Raw genomic sequence first — 19395 nt, 5'->3', positions numbered from 1 at the left:
TTAATGGTGAAAATATGACACCACGCATTTGTCAAAACCCATGGAGCTTTATAGATTAGGGAAGCTTAATGTATGCAAACTTAAAAAGTCATTTAAGAGTTTGAGGGGAATTCCCTGGCAGTCCAGTGGTTAGGACTCAGTGCTTTCACTGCCAGGGCCCAATCCCTAGTTAGGGAACTGAGATCCCGCAAGCCACCTGGTTCGGCCAAAGTAAAAAAAAAAATCATTTAGGAGTCTGAGGGATATGAGAATAGAATACATAATATGACAAAACTATCTAACCATATTACAAATGTATGAAACAACTTCATTGAAAGGGGTGGGGGAAAAGATGCTGACACTGTACACTTTGGAAATGGAGTCTGTAAGATCAAAGGCAAAAGAAACTGTACATAAGCACAGTTGATACACCCTAGCTGATCAAGTTGATTTCCATGGGGTGTAGATTAACCATTCTGATACCACTATAGATGTATACTGGAATTGAACAATTCAATTAATGGGCGGCAGATGATGGGAGCCAGGTTCTCACTGTTGGAGTGTCAGGTTACAGATAATCTAGGGGAGGAGGCCAGAATGACCCACCTGGAAACAGATTAGAGTTAGAGAGATCAGTGTGAATTGACCCTTAATGTAGACACAAATGTTTATATACAAAAATGTTCATAGATATGTGTATGTAACCTATTAATATAAACACATATATTTTCTTGCTTTGTCAGCTGACATCTCTTAGAAGCAGCAATACTTCCGTAGCAAGCACCCAGACCCTTTCTTTTGATGTCTCCTTCCTACTTCCCTCTGGCCCTCCATTTCTCTCTCTCAAAGTGTACTTTTGGGATAATCTATTTCAATTTCTTCTTGTTTTTGGAGAAGAAAATGGAGCCCCCGAAAGATAAGTTTTCTAAAGTCATACAGTCAATTAATAGCAGGGTCAGCCCTGGAACTCCTTGTATTACTCCACTGACTTTCATGTACTAGATAATACCCAAACTATGAGGGTAATGTTTATTGCATTTTATAAAGCAGGAGAGCTTAGGACCAGCTCTTTCCCCTAAACATTCCCCAATACCCTTCTTAGGGCTAGGAAGCAGTGCTGGAGGTTAATTTGCCCCAGTTCCTTTCTGTATTCATTTTAAGCAAAAATGATCACAAGATTTTCTTTGACAGGTGTTGCATTTCCTTATGAGCATAAAAGAACTGAAAGGATTAGAGTTTGTTAACATTAAGCTCTTTAAAATGAGCAAATAGAACAGAGGACATTTCAACTTGGCCCAAAATCAAAGAAACTGATTGACTGATGCTCTTATCTACTTTTTTTTTTTAAGTTTCATTATATAACAAAGGAAAAATCATCTCAAATTTTCCTGGCCCTCACCCTTCCTGCTTCTCTTTGCTTTCTTTATAGTTAAGCAAAGACACTCAAAAAATTGGCTCTTAAAATTAGCCAAATTAGAAAATGAGCCTGGTTGTGAAGTTGGTGATGCACTTTGCTTCCTGCCTTCTCTGGAGCTTTCCAGATTTTAAAACTCAAATTTCATGCAAATAGACCCTGTCTTAATCATTCCCTTTTGTTTTGCTTGACTGAAAGTAATTACAGTAATTCACAGTGATCCATAAATCACCTTTTTCCAATGGCACCACCATCCTCTCTGTTCATAGTGTAACCTGAGAATAATGTTTTTCCCCAAGGTCTTGCATCAGCTGGGGCCCTCTTTTGCCCCATCCTATTCTCCTCTAGCACACCCTCCAGTTCATCCAAGCTAAAATCCTTCTCACTCTTTCTCTCCCACCCCCACCCCATCTCACTCATACACTCACACGCCCACACACACGCACGTACACGTACACATACTTTTGCACCTCGTTCACAATTGCATTCCCAGACTTGATGTTTCCAACACTCTGTGTATGAAATCCTACCCATCCTCCAGGCCTTGGAAGTGTTTCATCTTTTCCAGAAACACTCCCTTATTTGCCCAGGACTCTGCTAGGCACTGTTAAAGAGAAAGATCAGTTCTACATGACCTCTATCCCCAAGGAGTTAGTGATTTTCATCGATCCCATCTCAAAATACTAGAACATTTCATGTCACCACAAGCAATTGATTATACAGAGAACGTCTCGTTGGACTCTCTACCTCACAATAGATTGTTAGAACATAAATTGTACATTACACTTTCATAGTCTTTGCCTCCCTACCCCAGTTTAGAGGGAGGGTGGGAGACAGAGGAAGGGAGACGAGAACACAAGATCCCAGGTAACAATCTCAACAGCCTTCAATTCGAGGCCTAAACCTACTAATAATGAGAACTCTAAGTCTCCTCAAATGAAAGGGCTGGAGCAGAAGTACAGATGAAGTCCCATGCACTGTAGGTTTAAATATTTTAAAATTTTAAACCAAGCTAACAAATTGTTCAATACAATAGGTCCTCTCCTCTTAACGTCTTTTTTTTTTTTTTTTTTTTGCGGTATGTGGGCCTCTTACTGTTGTGGCCTCTCCCGTTGCGGAGCACAGGCTCCGGACGCACAGGCCCAGCAGCCATGGCTCACGGGCCCAGCCACTCCGCGGCATGTGGGATCGTCCCGGACCGGGGCACGAACCCGTGTCCCCTGCATCGGCAGGCGGACTCTCAACCACTGCGCCACCAGGGAAGCCCAGGTCCTCTCCTCTTATCTTCATGAATATACCCTCATAACAAAAAACAGAAAGAAAGAAAAGTTCAGGTAAAGTTAGGATTTTAAATGACTGAAAGTCAGAAAAATATCAACAATGATTGAATTATTGTCCTCGTTCTGCTGCTGGGCTAGCAATGATCAAGTCATACATGATTCATAATTAATACTTACTTATTCTACAAACTTTATTCTCCTTGCCGCCATTTCAGTAAAACCACTGTTCTTACAATTGATATTTTTACATGTTTTAGATTCTATTGACAGGAATGATATCAAAAACTAAAATAGAATTGTGTTAAGGTTTACAAAATTCTAATACATTTTCAATAAAAGTATAAAGTAAATGTCAAAAACTTTTCTGTTCATGATGTGTTTTTAAAAGTTATTTCTTCTAAAGCATTCGAAATGATCTATTAAAATTTAAAGACAAAAAATCATATTATAGTTAAAAATACCAAAGCTTAAATCAAAATGATTTACATAAACTGGGTTTTATTTAATTTTTTGAAAGTAGGATTACATCTTACTATGATCTATTTCGTTAAAATAAACCTATTCTCAAATCAATGTCCATCTAGTTGCCAATGAATGATGGGTATCGCATTTCACAATGTTACGTCTAGACCCACACATACACAAATTTCAGCGTATTTTTGTTTAAAAGTGCAAAATGTTCTTCAGCTGCTATGATCAACTGTTGGCAAATATTATGCTAATCCATGAATAACTCTGAAACCACAATTTAAACCTGAAGAGGAGCAAGAAATGAATACTGGGTGCTATTGGAAAATAATACTTTATTAGGCAAAAATGTATTGCACTCATGCTATCCGAGAAAAGGATTTGACAAATTAATTGTTTTTACATTTACGTAAGTGCTCCCATCACTCACATCCTCCTCATTTACCTAAGCAGTGTCCTTCCCTAAATCCTGCATGACACCACCCACAGACCTTCCCAGCATTTAAAGACAACTCCCTTCAGTCTTGAGACTTAGGGCAGGAGATGTGAATAAATATTTCCCTGGAGTTAGTCATGAAAACAAATGTTTAAGTTACGTCTCATGCCCAGTGCTGAGCACCAAATCCCCAGGGACAGAGGCTTTCATGTGCTCTTCAGCAAATTTGTTTTTGTTTGTTTGCATGTCATGCTCAGGACTAAGAGAGTATTTTATGATTAACGTCATCCAAAAAATAAAAAAATCCTGGTCCATGAAATAAGAACGTGATACTATAAAAGGGGGAACATTCAAAATATAAGAAAGAGCTCTTGAGAAGTAAAAGCATGAAAGCAAAAAAATTTAATTCAGAAAAAATGTTGGGAAATAATGTTGAGGAAAGACCCCAGGAAGGAGAACAAATTGAAAAAGAGAGAGAAAATTGGTGAGATAAGTAAGGAAAACAGAGGATCAATCCAGGACATACAATGGCCAACTAATAGGAGTTCTAGAAAAAGAAAATAGGGAAAAGAGCAACAATTATACAATAATAACAACAACAACAAAAATTTCCAGGACTGAAAAGGAACATCATGTGACATTTCTGAAAAGCAGGGATAAGATAAGAATCTAAAATTATGTGGAGAGTAAAAATGTGTTCATTTACAAGACATGTATCAATGTCATTAAAATTCTTATTAGCAACACTAGTAGCTAGAAAACAATGTGGCGGTACCATAAAAATGGGAGAGAAAATTGATTCTAATCTAGAATTAGGTACCAAACCAAACTATCTATCAAGTATGTGGGTAAAATAAAGACATTTTTGACTTTCAATATGCCCCCAAAATTGTCCTGCCAATTACTTTTCCCAGGAAGCTACTGGATGACTCACTCCCTCACAGAAAAGGCTTAGGCAAGAAAGAGGAAGACATGGGATCCTAGTAACAGGGCTGCAACACAGAAGAGATGATGAAGGACCCCATGGAATTGTAGTGAAGAGCAGCCCAGGATGGCAATTCTGCAGGAGGTGAGAGAGAAACCAGCTGGACTGGAACAGGTGAAGGAAGTTCCCTGAAGGAGGTCATCAAGAAAGAATGAAAGTGATAGAAAACCTGAAGTATTCAGAGGCGCTTCTCTGATTTGTTTCAGAGGAAAGTTTGGGGGATTTAGTGAATGGGCCAAATAAAACTTGGCGAATAAAAAAGTGACAATAGTTAATTCAGGGGAAAAATTAAGTTGTTGTTTTTTTTTTTTAAAGAAGAAGAAATGGTGTCCTGGCATACTGTGAAGCTCAGCTGTGAATATTAGTTACATAGTAATAATAATGTAAATACTGGGGAATGACTTAACCAAAACTTTTGAGAAAACCATATGGGAAAAATTAGGGAGTAATGGGAGAGGAAATGTGTGTGTGCTCATGTGTGTGTGCAGGTATGAGTGTGTGTGTAAAGGCAATATATCACTGAAAATATAAGAAATACAATATAATCACAATACTGGGGGAAGAAAACAGAAGAAACAGGTAAAAGAGTTGAAAATATTACCTCAAGAATGTAAGAATTGGAAATGATGAGAAATTTGGCAAAGAACTGCTGTTTTTTCATTATATATCTAATATTATTTGTTGACTTTTAAACTATGTACATGATTTACTTTGATAAAATTCAATTAAAAATGAAGTTGCATGGGAGGGAGTGTGTGGGATGAGACTGTTTATGACAGATTGCGAAGGGATTCTAGAAAAGTGAGAGAGTTAGATGACCAGATGTGAAAAATAAGATTGCTTCTCAGCATTAAAAAGTCCACTTTAGATTCAAGACCATGATTTTAAAGTGAGACTACCCAGTGTAATTACATGTTTTCCTCCAACTACATTTCTCCGTGCTTAAGCACAGGTGCCAAACAGAAAAAGAGTTGGATTGTGATGTAGCCAAGTGAATATGATAAAGAGTGAGCAGAAAAGGAATCAAAGGTATTTGCAAGGATTATAATTGAACATGGAATTTAAGATAGGTGAAGAGGGGATGAGGATCAAGGGAATGAGAGGCAGGGAAAATATGGTAGGACCAATGGATTGGAGGTCATGATGGGATAGATTCTTGGTGTTGGGCTCAAGAATAGTGGTGTTGGTCAGGAAAAGGGCAGAACATGATAGTGAGAGGGAGGAGCTATTGCAGCTATTGGTGATGATGAGGTTGAAAATATACCTAGGGGAATGAGTGGCTGAGGATGGGTGAAGGACAAGATAAAGAGGAGAAGAGCTCAAGGAAGTAAGGGAAGGGGACTCACTTTGGATAATTTGACCACAAGTAGTAAGGCGGGAAAACTGAGGGGATAATTGTTGACACCCACAATGACAGGTGTCATCTTCATATTTTATGTCCATGATCTTTAGGCACCTGAGTTTATAAATTCAGGATTCAAAGAGCTGTTTTGCCCAGTCTAGGGCAAACACTATACATATCTGGGGGATAGAAGTGGGGTGTATTTTGAAAATCCTTGCAGGTGATGACAGCAGTGCCTTCGGTTCAGAGGTTCTTTGGTTGTTTTTAATGTCCTAAATAATAAGATACTGGGTTGCTATCTTTGATTTATTCCAGGGGACCATTTATTGAGTTCTACTGTGTATCCCCTCCTTCCTATACCCAAAATGGATCAAGCCCACCCATACATACTCAGTGGTAGCACATCAAAGCCTAGTGCCAAGCCCTGTCTTCCACACTCACTCACACTCACCTTGGCTTCATCACTCCTCTCCCTTAGCTCTCTAATCCCATGTTTCTATACCTCAGATCCTAATCGCCATTTCAGGCTCTTCTATCTAGGCCACCATCTTGTAACTCTTCAGTGTACTACATCTAGTTATCTTGATTTTGAACCTGAACCATAATCACCTCCTATTCTGGAACACACTTAACTTCCAAGAATACATTCCAATAAAGATGAAGATGAAGGATCCAAAACTCTTCCCCCAGGACATGCATTCATGCTCCATGTGTCCTGCGCCAAAGACAGTCCATTGTCTCTCATCAAACAATGCGTATCAATTATCTAGATGTGCCTGGCACCGTGCTAGGGAGAGGTATTGTTACAAAAATAAACAGGACATAGTCAAGCTTTCCACTAATCCTTTAATACTTAAAGATTACAAATGAGTTTTAATACAGATTTCCTTTGCTTTCGGTATTGAAGGCTTTGTCTACTAAAACAAAGAATAATTTTTTGCCCCACACTTTAATTTGATTGAAGTAATAAAAAATTCAATCCAATCAAAACTTTACTGTCAATTATCTCAAAGTCCTTCTACAATTTTGCTATTAGCTAAGGAATTTATACAGCCTAAAAATAAAGTTTGAACAATTATCTTAATGTTGAACCTACAGTTTTTTTCATGGTTATTTCAAGGGTATTTTATTTTATTTATTTATTTTTTTAGAATGAGTGTGGTTTTTTTTAAGTCTTTATTGAATTTGTTACAAGACTGCTTCTGTTTTATGTTTTGGTTTTTTGGCTGAGACCCATGTGGGATCTTAGCTATCCGACCAGGTATCAAACCTGCACCCCTTGCATTGGAAGGCAAAGCCTTAACCACTGGGCAACCAGGGAAGTCCCTTCAAGGGTATTTCAATTTTTTTTTTCCCAGAGAAACTGCATTTAACCAATTAAGTCTCCTTTTAAATCTCTCATTGATTTTTAACTTTTCACAGATCTTACTTCCCCAGCTAGGACAGGGACTGTTTCTAATCTTTCCTTATATCATTTACAATTCCCAACATCATGCTGGATACACAGAATGACCTTGATACACGTGTGTCTGGGGATTTGGCGGGGGGGGGGGCTTTGTTCTGTTTTGTTTGCGGTAATACACTCTTTAAGAAAGGTATGAAAACATCTGTTTTCTTTAAAAGCTTCATGCATTCTCTAGTACCTACACTATAGTTATGTAGGAGAATATTCTTTTTCTTAGAAAGTACACGCAAGTATTTAGGAGTAAAAAGGCACAATGTTTCCAACTTACTTTCAAAAGTTCAGGGGGAAAACATAAAAATATACATAGAGAGAGGGAGAAAGGGAGGAGTGTTAAAGCAAAAATAGAAAATGGGGGAAATTGTCAACAGTTGGTGAACCAGTAAAGAAAGGTATATATACTTGCAACTTTGCTGGAAATTAGAAGTTACCCTAAAAAGTCAATATCTAGAAAGAAGTGTACCCTGTAGTGAAAAGGTCTATCTTGCTACGCTCTAGGAAGCAAGAGGGAAAATTATTTTAAGCGCTGAGTTACAGATGATGGATGAGGTGGTGAGCTCTCCGTGGTTTCAGCAGAGAAAGAGACCCGATGGTAAACGAATTTTCACTTTTGCTCAGCTCGGTTTGGCCCTCAGACAACTCATCAGTCAGATTTTAAGGAGCTCTGGGAAAATCTCAGTACACACATTTGAGCCCTCTCTAGGACTGCTTCTGGAAGCCCTGCCCTAAGACAGGTCCACCCTTGAGACACTGTCCTATGGAAAAGGAAGTCAGTGGAACAATGAGTTATAATTACGAGGGAGACTAGATGGCTAAGAGGCTGGGAAACAGCTGACATCTCTTCGCCTCTGAAAGTAATTCAAGGTTAGCTCCCTAATGCGAGATTGGCCCCGAAACCTCAAACACTGCCTTCTCTCCCCCTATAAGTCATCACCAAGTGCCAAAACGCATCAGCTGATGTACTCCAGCTCCTGTGTGTTGACGGGAATTTACAATGCAGAGACCAGCCTCTGGGCACACTCTGCAAAGCATCCTGGCACTCTGGCTCCCTGCTGATGCAAACTACTCAGCTCTTCTGCAGTGACCTGTGAAAACCAGGGTGGGCTTACTGTAAACTGGCAAGGCATTAAGTCAAGAACGAACAGATGCTCAGGGAAGGGGAATGCCGAGGCCTGACCACAATTGAAATGTCTGAGTCAAAAGTCAAGAAGTCATTCACATGCCAAGGGCCATTTCCTCCACTCACCCCCACCCCGCTATGCTGGAAGTCAATTCTCCACAGTCTATGGTGAGTCAGGCGTGAGTACTTTGATTACGGCTCGGCTGATGTCATTCAAGAAAGCAGGGGGTCACCCACTGCATCAGAGGAAGAGACATTTGACTGAGACAGGTCCACCCTTCAGCCCTCTGGGGAGCCTGACATTTCCAGGACACAGAAAACAAACTTCCTCTTCAGAGGGAATACGCTTTCAGTGTGGGAAAAAAAAAAGAGAGAGAGAGAACCGGAGAGGGTCAAGACGTGCTCACCCTTGGCTGAATGCCCACGATCAGGGAAACTTCTGTCCTTTCAGAAAAGGTGAAAGCATCAAAACGTCCTCTGGTTCAACTGCAGATCCAAGTTACTGCATGTACGCAGAGAAAACTCAGTCTTGACTCAACAGAGCTGCCTGCACCAAGTAACCTTCTGACTCTCCTTCCGCGGAGCCCTTTGTTCTCACAGGAGTTAACACTTTGTTCGTATAATGAGCATCTGTTGAGAAGCTCCCAGTCTTTGGCACCAGAGCCATCCTTTGTGGTGGGGAAAGAGGACTCAGAACAATAGGGCCAATAATATAAGCTATGTTGTGACAGCTACCATTGAGTGCTGTGTTCTGCCACTCAGTTTACATGGCTTATCTTATAGGAACCTCAACAATCTCGTGACGTTGGTACTATTATTTTGTCCACTTTATAAGTGAGGAAACTGAGACATCAAAAGACTGTGATTTATTCAAAATCACACAGCAAACGAGCAGAGGTTTGAACCCAGACCATCCAGACCCGCGCTGTCCAATAGAACTTTCTGCAATGTTTAAAATGTTCCATATTTCACCATCCAATATGGTAGCCACAAGCCACAGGTAGTTACTGAGCACGTGAGATGTGCTTGGTGCAAATAGATGACTGAGTTTTACATTTTTATTTCATTTGAATTAACCTAAATTTCAGTAGCCACCTGTTGCTAGTGGCGCCCATATTAGACAGTGCAGATCTAGACCAACTTGGAACCAATTTACTTAACCATGTGCTACATAGCAATATTTAGGATAGACCTTCACCTTCTTTTAAGTCATGGGAAGCCAAATTACAATAAATATTCAACATCATCCTTGGAGGGGAAGGGGGTCATCCTGTACCTGTAGGGGGTGCAGGAGGGAAGGATAAGGGTTGCAGTTGCCAGGAAGCGAAAGCAGGATTCTCTCATCCAGGCGCTAAAGATATGTGTTTCTGGACACAGTAAAGGCATGTATCTCACCTCCCTAGCTATCTCCACCTGTCACCCTGTCCCCATCCAGCCACCAGCAGCCTTCCTACAAGTCTGACTTCTGGTCCTGCAGCTGGGTCCGCTGGTCCTGGGAGCATGGACCCCCCCAGGATGCTCCTCTTTGTGATGGTACTGTGCGCAATACCAAGGAAGATGCCAGAGAAAGATTAACCCTGGCCACCCACCCTCTATTAACTCACGCTCCACAAGGCAGACTTGTGAGCCTGACTGAGCTCGCCAAAGTACAATGCAAGACAGTGTGTTAGCGGACAAAAAATGGATTTCAGAGTGGGGGATAAAAGAGGATACTAAATGTGCGCTGGGTGAACAGAGATGGTATTTTGGAGGAAGAGGGACTTGAGTTGGGCTGCACAGAATGGGTGAACTTAGAAACTCCAAGAGGAGAGGAAACGACATTTGAGGTGGGGCGAAGTCATGTGCACAGAGACCGAGATGAGTGAGCGCAGGTGTGGTGAGGGGCTTTGAGAAGCCAAAGCAGTGTGGGATAAGTTTGTGAAATGGGGCAATGGTCAACTCTTTGGCTTGTCCCTCCTCACCTCAACGCTGGGAGCTCTATTAAAAACACCTTGTTCGGGGCTTCCCTGGTGGCGCAGTGGTTGAGAGTCCGCCTGCCGATGCAGGGGACACGGGTTCGTGCCCCGGTCTGGGAGGATCCCACATGCCGCGGAGCGGCTGGGCCCGTGAGCCATGGCCGCTGAGCCTGCGCGTCCGGAGCCTGTGCTCCACAACAGGAGAGGCCACAACAGTGAGAGGCCTGCGTACAGGAAAAAAAAAAGAAAAACAAACACTTTTTTCTCAAAGAGCCAGAAGAGAACCTAAGAGATTATTTAAGCTGGCAGTTGGCCCCAACCTGCAGAATTTATTTGAATAGATAGATCTCAAGTACCACCCCTCAGGATTCCATGGGATCTAGGGTATGGACCCAGGGGTCAGTTTTGGTTTGTTGGTTTTATTTTATTTTGTTAACCAGTGATCATTCTGATGCTTCTGAGCCCTCATGGATGTTTGCGAACCAGAGATTTCAGCCAACTCCCTGTTCCAAGCAAGAACCTACTCAACGGTCAGAGGGGAAGGCGAATCTACCCCATTTTCAAAGCTGTCCAGGAAGCATTACCCAAACTCCCTGGAGAAGCCTTCCTGAGAGGCTATGAGCTTACCGTTGAGGGGTCCTGGGAAGGAGTGTCTGACAAAAAAAAAAAAGCAGCAACTTCAAGGGGCTACATGGGAATTAAAGATTTCTTTGCAGGAAATTTAAAATCGTTTCTCCGCTTCCTCTCGTTGTATAGTTGAGAAAGCTGAAGCTTAGTGAGGAGAATGACTTATCCAAGTTCACACAGTCATCCGGCCATGACTCATCCAAGTTCACACAGTCATCAGGCCATAAACAGCAAATGAAAACAGGTGCCCAGCCTCCTGATCTGGCCCTTGACTTTGCTCTGTTGCCTCTCGTTAGCCTCACCCTGGACAGAGCAGATCACTTCCCTTGGCACCAACTCCACAGTGCCAACCAAAACAAAAGACAAAACCTTTTCTTTGGACCCTTTCATGCTATTTCCATTAAACCATTTTACTTGACAGCAGTTCTTTATTAAAAAGCAGGCACTTATCTTTTGAGGGCCATGTCCTTTGTTATATTATCTCAGTATTTCCCAAGGCTCAAGGAGATCCAGGGGAAGATAAGCACCTGCCAACAAGATAAATGTTAGCATTTATTAAGGGGAGAAAAAATGAAGTCCTTCAGTGTTTGCTGGCCCTGTGGGAAGAGAATGGAAGCAAGACTTGTTTTCACTTTGAATTTCCTCCTGCTGAAAGCAGGGTCATTTCTGGTCTCCCAGCCAAGCCAACACATTTCCCTTACTCTTTTTTTTTTTTAATATTTATTTATTTGGTTGCTCTGGGTCTTAGTTGTGGCAGACGCTCCTTAGTTGTGGCTTGCGGGCTCCTTAGTTGCAGCATGTGGGCTCCTTTGTTGCGGCATGCATGTGGGATCTAGTTCCCTGACCAGGGATGGAACCTGGGCCCCCTGCATTGGGAGTGCAGAGTCTTAACCACTGCGCCACCAGGGAAGTCCTCCTTCCTCTCTTTTTAAACAATCCCTACTCCTGATAGCACCTTTCACCCTTCAGCTCGGGTGTGTCTGTCGGAGATGGATAAGATGCAAAGGCATTACTCCTCTTTTTGCTTTCAGTCAGCACCATCTTGTGCATGCCTAGCATGATGGGCATCTCTCAGAGGCCAAGCATCTTGGAAAGATAAAAAAATGCAGACCTCAGCCTCATCTAGGTATGATAACTGGGCTTTCCATTCTTCTGCGAGTCGTGAAGTGTTATTGCCCAGTAGCGCCTCCAATCCCCCCATGTACACCACCTGCAACCACTTCATAGGGTGGAAAGAACCAGGGAGGGTTGGGATATTAAAAAACATTCATCTACCTCATCATTGTGTAAACAAGAAGAATGGAGAGTCAAGAATTTTAAGTGATTTAAAGGTTCCACTCCCGTTTAGCAGCAGATCAGGAACCAAGCACAGGTCTCCTGAAGTTCTACAAAGAGCTATTTGTTCCTTATTATCACTTGAGGACACTGCATTAGGTTTTGGTTCTGACTTTGCAATTGATTTCCTATGTTCCTGGGGCTCTCCATGCTTCACTTCCTTTGTCTGGAAAATCAGGATTAAAATATCTATTCCACACAGCTCACAGAGATGCCAGGAAAATCAAATGACACCGTAAAATTGAAAATGTTCTAGAAAGTGGAAAGCACTATTTTCTAATTTTTATGACACTTTTCCCATTTCAGACATATCTTCGAGCAACCTCCCTAAAAGGGTAATAATTTTTCTGATGTGGTTAAAAAATAACCTCTCAGAAAGAAACTGAGGCAGGAAGACACATGCCAAGCCCTTTTCACAGGTAGGTTGTTTTTTATCTGATGGAAATGCCCAGGTTATGACTATTTTTAACAAGTTGGCTCACAAGACAGAGGATATTGCTGGGAGTGTAGAGAGGAATTATCCCACATGGGTCGTTAGTCACAACTGGGCTTTTCCTATTTAAAAAATATTACCCTCAAAGAAGAGGAACTGAAAACTCATTCCTCATTTTGGAGCTGATTTTAAGTCTGTGACAGAACTTGACAGAAACAAAGGAGAACGCTCTGTAGGTCACAATCTCCACTCCAGAGATTAAGGCCCAGGGCATTTCTGATGTTGTTTTGTCTCTTCCTTCCTTTTCATTCTGTAGAATATAACTAAAATCAAGAGTAAGGATTCCTAAGAGTCATTCTGACTGGCGTGTGGGCCAGGGGAAGTGCTAAAAGATAGAGCACAGGCTGTCCCAAATGACATGCAACATCCACTGAACTGGCGGTCCGAACCTCTGCATTCCTGTCCCCACTCCCAGATCAACCCCAGCCTCACAGCAGTAGAGTAGTTGATGCTTTTTAATAAATAAATATTTCTGGAGGCATTTAGCAGAGCCAGGGTATGTGATCCATTTATTTGGAACCAGAGTTTTATGTAGTGTTTTATTATTTTTCCCTTGTAAGATTTTTTTTCCCCAGAGAAGAGTACTCATTAATTTCAACCATAGCCCTTAGGTATTTTAAAATCTTCTTCTCATACTGGCTGTCACATAGCTAAGTTCAAATACCGATCTTTTGCTAAAATCAAATGTTGGTGAATACTGAAATTGAACTGGTTCCTCTGTGGGGAGTCCACCAGCATCATCCTGGAGACTACAGGTACTGAGTGACAATGTCACAGAAAGAGGTTGGCATTCGGACCCCCTAGTGCAGTTCTTCCAAAAATGGGACCCAGAGAGCCTGTATTTTTCATGCTTTTCAACTAGGATTTGTCGTATGTGGGTATGCATCTAGCTGCTGGGTAACTGACCGGTGATACATGACAAGTACCTTGCAGACAGTCAACTCACTCCTACAGCATCTGAAAAGCCCAGTACAGTAACTTTTACAGAGTGCATATGTTCAATAAATAACATGAGCTAATGCAGATTGAAAGCTTACTCAGCAGTAGGCACTGTGATAAGGGCTTTTGGTATGTTATCTAATCTTCTCAACACGTCAGTGATAGGGTCACTACTGATATTTCCACTTTGCAGATGAGGAACTGAGGCATAGAGGTTAGGTAAACTGCTTGAAAATCATACAGCTAACAAGTGGTGGATCTGAGATACACACTCTAGCTGCCAGATTCCCAAGCCTGTAAAAGCAAAGTTTGTCTCAAAACTGCTACACTCTACCACCTCCCAGTCAACAAAATACATCACCTTTGGATGAGATAGTATACTGCCTTCAAGGAGTCAGCTTTTCTGGGACAACTTTGCCAAGGTGGTTTGTGCTACATCAGGATAAGTTAGGTTATTCCACATTAGCAGTAATGCCTCCGAAATCTCAGTGGCTTTAACACAACACAAGTTTGCTTCTTGTTGACTTTTGTTCAGTTCTGCCAAGAGCCCATTAGCCAAATCTACTCACCTATCCCCAATCTGAGTACTGGGGAATGTAGGGGAGCACGTCTAATATCTGGTGAGAAATGACTATGGCTGCCACTGGGAATATCCTTCTAAAGTCTCCAGGGACTTCGTGGGAAGAGTACTGACTGCTCTGAAGGATGAGGTTCCAGCCCCAGGTGTTACATCAACCCACATGGAACTTGGCAAACGACTCCCTTTCTGAGTTGCAGTCTCCTCATTTCTCAAATGATGTGATTACACGATTGTTCCTCAAGGTGCACTCCAGCCTATTTTATCAACCTGCCAATGAATGTCCCTTACACAAGACATGTACCCAGACTATGCTGCCACCCTCGGGAGGATATGGAAATGTCTCTCGATGCGATGCGAGGCAAGGCTGTTCCACGGCACAAGCTCAACGTTTTGCTTGGATGGAGGGCTGGGGGAGATGTTTGCCAACCTAACGAAATGGGGTCAGCGGTTCATGGCAACTCCCAGGACTTTGGGGATGTTGGGAGCTTTTTTGTTGGTTTTTACACCTAATAAAAAGTAATTTCCTCTTTTCAAAAGGCACTTTTTTTTTTTTCTGTTTTGGAAGATTAGAGAGGTTGGGGTTGTGTTTCATTTTTGTTTTTTACATTAAAAGGACGTCATCTTTCAAGGCTGAAGACACCCGTAACAGAAAGAGCAAGTACATTAGCCCAGATCACACAGCAAGGCAAGAGCAGAGCAGGGGGTAAAACCCACTGTCCCTGGAAGGGCCTCGTCCCCAGGCAGGAAACCATTCTTGGATAAAAACTCCTGCCAAATGATGAATGAGTGTTAAGAAGCCCCAAACACGGATTTCATATCCTTTTGAACACACGAAGGAAAGGGAACTTGGTAGATTTTGGCCCAATCTAGCATATAAAATAATGCCAATTGAGACACACCCCTGAACCAACCCAGGGGACAGTGCCTCTCTGGCACTTTCTGGGAGCAGAGAAAATTCCGCTTCTCTGAAAACGGGATTAAGGGCAGGTATGCAGAGTGGGCAGTAACACATCAGCCAGCTCCTCTTCCTTAAAACCTCTAGACTAGCTCTAGACTAGTACACAAACAGCTCAGACACCGCGCTGTGTCCGTGCTGTGTTCTCACCATCCCATCACCCAGGCCCCTAAAGAAACATCTGTACATCCATAGGCCAGCCTGGAAAGGAAAAAAGAAAAGCAGCAGGAATTCCACCCCCTGGCCTGGCAACAGGAAAAACTTGCAGGTGTGTTTAAAAGCCAAGCTGCTGAAGCCACTTCCTTCTCTGTCACCTCAACTAACTGCTTGCCATCCAGTTGAGTATAGTTCCCAGAGGTTTGGGGGACAGCCAAGCTGACCCAGCTGTACCCCAGGGACCCTGACCATACCTCCAAAATTTCATGATAGCAGAATCTGAGGAGTTGGTGCTCCTTCCTTCCCCAAATGTTTCCCTTATGTTGCAGGAAGGAAAAGACGCTACCTTGTACGACTCTTGAAGATTTAAAAGTGCTTTTCCTCAAACATCTAGTATATCATTTATCTTTACAACAAATCTTGGGCGGGGGTGGAAGGTAGGGCGGGGGAGGCAGGGGTGGACCAAAATTGTCATTCTCATTCTAAGGCCACGGACCTGCAGCTTCAAGTTCTGAGCGGCCAGCTAGGCTGGCCCCATGTCCACGGGAGCTCACACGCACCGTTACAGAAAGAACTGGAACTGAGATGCTGTAATTCCAAATCTAAGTTCCTCTACTGTCTGCCTGGCATTTACGTAGATCCTTGGTTGGGTGTCATCAATCTGACTTTCCCCTGCTGAGTGGCCTAGGACCACTAGGAACTTGCCCACAAGTTCCATAAACAGAGGCCATATTGCTCATGTCAGAGTGAGGGCTGCCTGGAAATGATTAGGAGAGGAAAGGAAACTAAAGTAAGAACATTCGTGATCCCAGGTCACATCTAGCCCTGGGACAGGAGGATGTTATGGCTGTTCATGACTCAAGGCTGGTGGGAGGTCCAGCGCATATCCAGCCCACCTCCTGGATCATCCAAGTTGTGGGGGACCATTTAACCAGGAGAAATTTAGGCTCTTTGTCAGTGGTCAGACGTGCCAGGATTCTCATGGTCAACAGTCTGTTTTCCCAGGTGTCCAAGCTACAAGACCCCAGGGAACATCAGATCCCAAGAGTTGACTGATGACAACTGTCCCTGAAGGCCCCAGAGTCTTCGGAGCTCCCCTCCCCCACAAAGGTCCGCTGGCCCCAATAGGAAATAGTTACAGGACCGGCAGAGGGTGCATAGACACCCACTTCAACTGCTCTGACGTGGGAGGAAAGACCCCCTTGAGGAAAAACAGGCAACTCTGCTGACTAAAAGTTCATTATCTGGATTCTGGTTACCTAGAAAACACATAGAAAGTTACAAAGCAAGCTAGAGTGGAAAGACACATGAATGCTTCTTTTTGCATGCAGCTTTCATGCTCACAAGGACACATACACAGGCATCATCTCATTAGATCCCACAACCCCCTTTGGAGTGAAGGAATGGTTATAAAATTAAAAGGAAGCAAGGAAGTGAGTTCCAGAAACATGGATATGCCCCTGGTTCCAAAGCTGGCTCGTAGTAGAACTACAGGTAGAACTTGAGTCTCTGAACTCTCCCTTCAGGCCCCCTGTGTTTTTCTCACTCATTCATCATTCATCTATCCATTCAAGGATAAGGTGTGAGTCCCATCAAAGAGTTCTTCATCAGCACAAATATCTCCCAAGGGGCTGGCTTCCTGGCAGACTGGAGTTGCCCACTTTGCAATTAGTTGTGGATTGAGAATATTCAGTTATAACACACTGCTCTGGAATCGTCTTTTCTTTCTTTCAGCTCTGTGCCCCTCCCCCATTCCCATTCAACCTTTTTCTGAAAAAGGTTTCAAATTCAGAAAACCTTTTACCACAATAAAAACAAGAGCTATGAGGCAAAATAAATAAAAGCAAAAACACAATGGGACCTAATTAAACTTCAAAGCTTTTGCACAGCAAAGGAAATCACCAACAAAACAAAAAGACAACCTACAGAATGGGAGAAAATATTTGCAAGAGCTACGACCAACAAAGGGTTAATATCAAAAATATACAAACAGCTCATACAACTCAATATCAAACAACAAACAACCAAATCCAAAAATGGGCAGAAGACCTGAATAGACATTTTTTCAAAGAAGACATACAGATTGCCAACAGGCACATGAAAACATGCTCAACATTGCTAATTATTAGAGAAATGCACATCAAAACCACAATGAGTTATCACCTCACACCTGATAAAATGACTATCATCAAAAAGTCTACAAATAATAAATGTTGGAGAGGGTGTGGAGAAATGGGAACCCTCCTACACTGTTGGTGGGAATGTAAATTGGTGCAGCCACTGTGGAGAACAGTATGGAGGTTTCTCAAAAAACTAAAAATAGAACTACCATGTAATCCAGCAATTCCATTCCTGAGAACATATATCCAGAAAAAAGCAAAAACACTAACTCAAAAAGATACATGTACCCAATGTACATAGCAGCATTATTTACAACAGTCAAGAAGCGGCCCAAGTGCTCATCAACAGATGACTGGATTAAGAAGATGTGATATATATTTATTTATATATTCATTTATAATTATTTATATATTTATTTTTATATTTACTTTTATATATGCATTTATATATTTATATATATAACAGAATATTAGTCATAAAAGAGAATGAAATATTGCCATTTGCAGCAACATTGATAGACTTAAAGAATATTATGCTTGGTGAAATAAATCAGACAGAGAAAGGCAAATATTATACTATATGATATCATTTATATGTGGAATCTAAAAAATAATACAAATGAATGTATACACAAAACAGAAACAGATTCACAGACATAGAAAACAAACTTACAGTTACCAAAGGGGAGAGAGAGGGTGGACAAATTAGGGGCATGGGGTTCACAGATTAAAACTACTACACATAAACTACATAAGCAGCAAGGATTTACTGTATAGCACAGGAAACTCTACCCAACATCTTGTCATAACCTACAATGGAATATAGTCTGCAAAAATACTGAATCATTATGCTGTACACCTGAAACTAATACAATATAGTAAATCAACTATACTTCAATTTAAAAAAATAAGAAAACAGGAGCTATGGACCAAGGGATAAATTTAATAGAGAACTGTTTCTTTTTTTCTTGTTGTTGTATGATGTAGGACATACCATTTAGCCTATCCTTTGTCTACTTTCAGCTATGAAATGAGTTTATACTTATCACCAAGAACTAAATCTCACGAGAAGCCAATATCCATTCAGTCCTCTCTAGGAAAGCTGCACTAGCTATTAAAAAACAAAACGCTTAGCTAAAAAAAACACTCCTCTGACCTTTCCCCAAGGCTCCCCCAGAGTCACCCACACTTCCCATGATCCAGCAAGTAAAGGGTTAGCACCTGGACCTGGGGGCAGACTCAAGAACCTGCTCCAGCACAAGGCCATATCCTTTCTGATTGGTGGTGCCTGGACATAGGAGGGGTGACAAAAAAATCATCATCATCATCATCATCAATGCTTCACACATTAGAAAGATGAAGTCTACGAGGAAGAAGCAGCTCTGGGCCAAATCGCAGCTCCTCTGGGCTCAGCAAGGTAGTTGCTCAATTCTCCTACTGCCATGAAACCCTGGGTCATAAAGTCATTTCCACAGAACCACAAAAGCTTTTCTTTAAACATGTCACTTCCCCCATTCAGAAACGTTCCACTATCCCTATTTCCTGTTTTGTTTTGTTTTGTTTTTAGCTTCTCTGCTTGCCTGTCCAGGGCCTCCTCAGCCTGTTCCCTGCAGGTCTCACACTGATCCCTCACTATTGCTAGGCTAATTCCCACACTGATCCCCACCTCGGTCGCACCTCTGAGCCTTGCTCACCTCCTTCCGGGGTCTGCCGTGTCCTCCCTAATCCTTCAAGGTGAAGTTCAGCTCC

Source organism: Mesoplodon densirostris, chromosome 6, assembly GCF_025265405.1.
Source record: "Mesoplodon densirostris isolate mMesDen1 chromosome 6, mMesDen1 primary haplotype, whole genome shotgun sequence".
In the NCBI taxonomy this organism is placed as follows: domain Eukaryota; kingdom Metazoa; phylum Chordata; class Mammalia; order Artiodactyla; family Ziphiidae; genus Mesoplodon; species Mesoplodon densirostris.
This window is presented reverse-complemented; position numbering follows the sequence as displayed.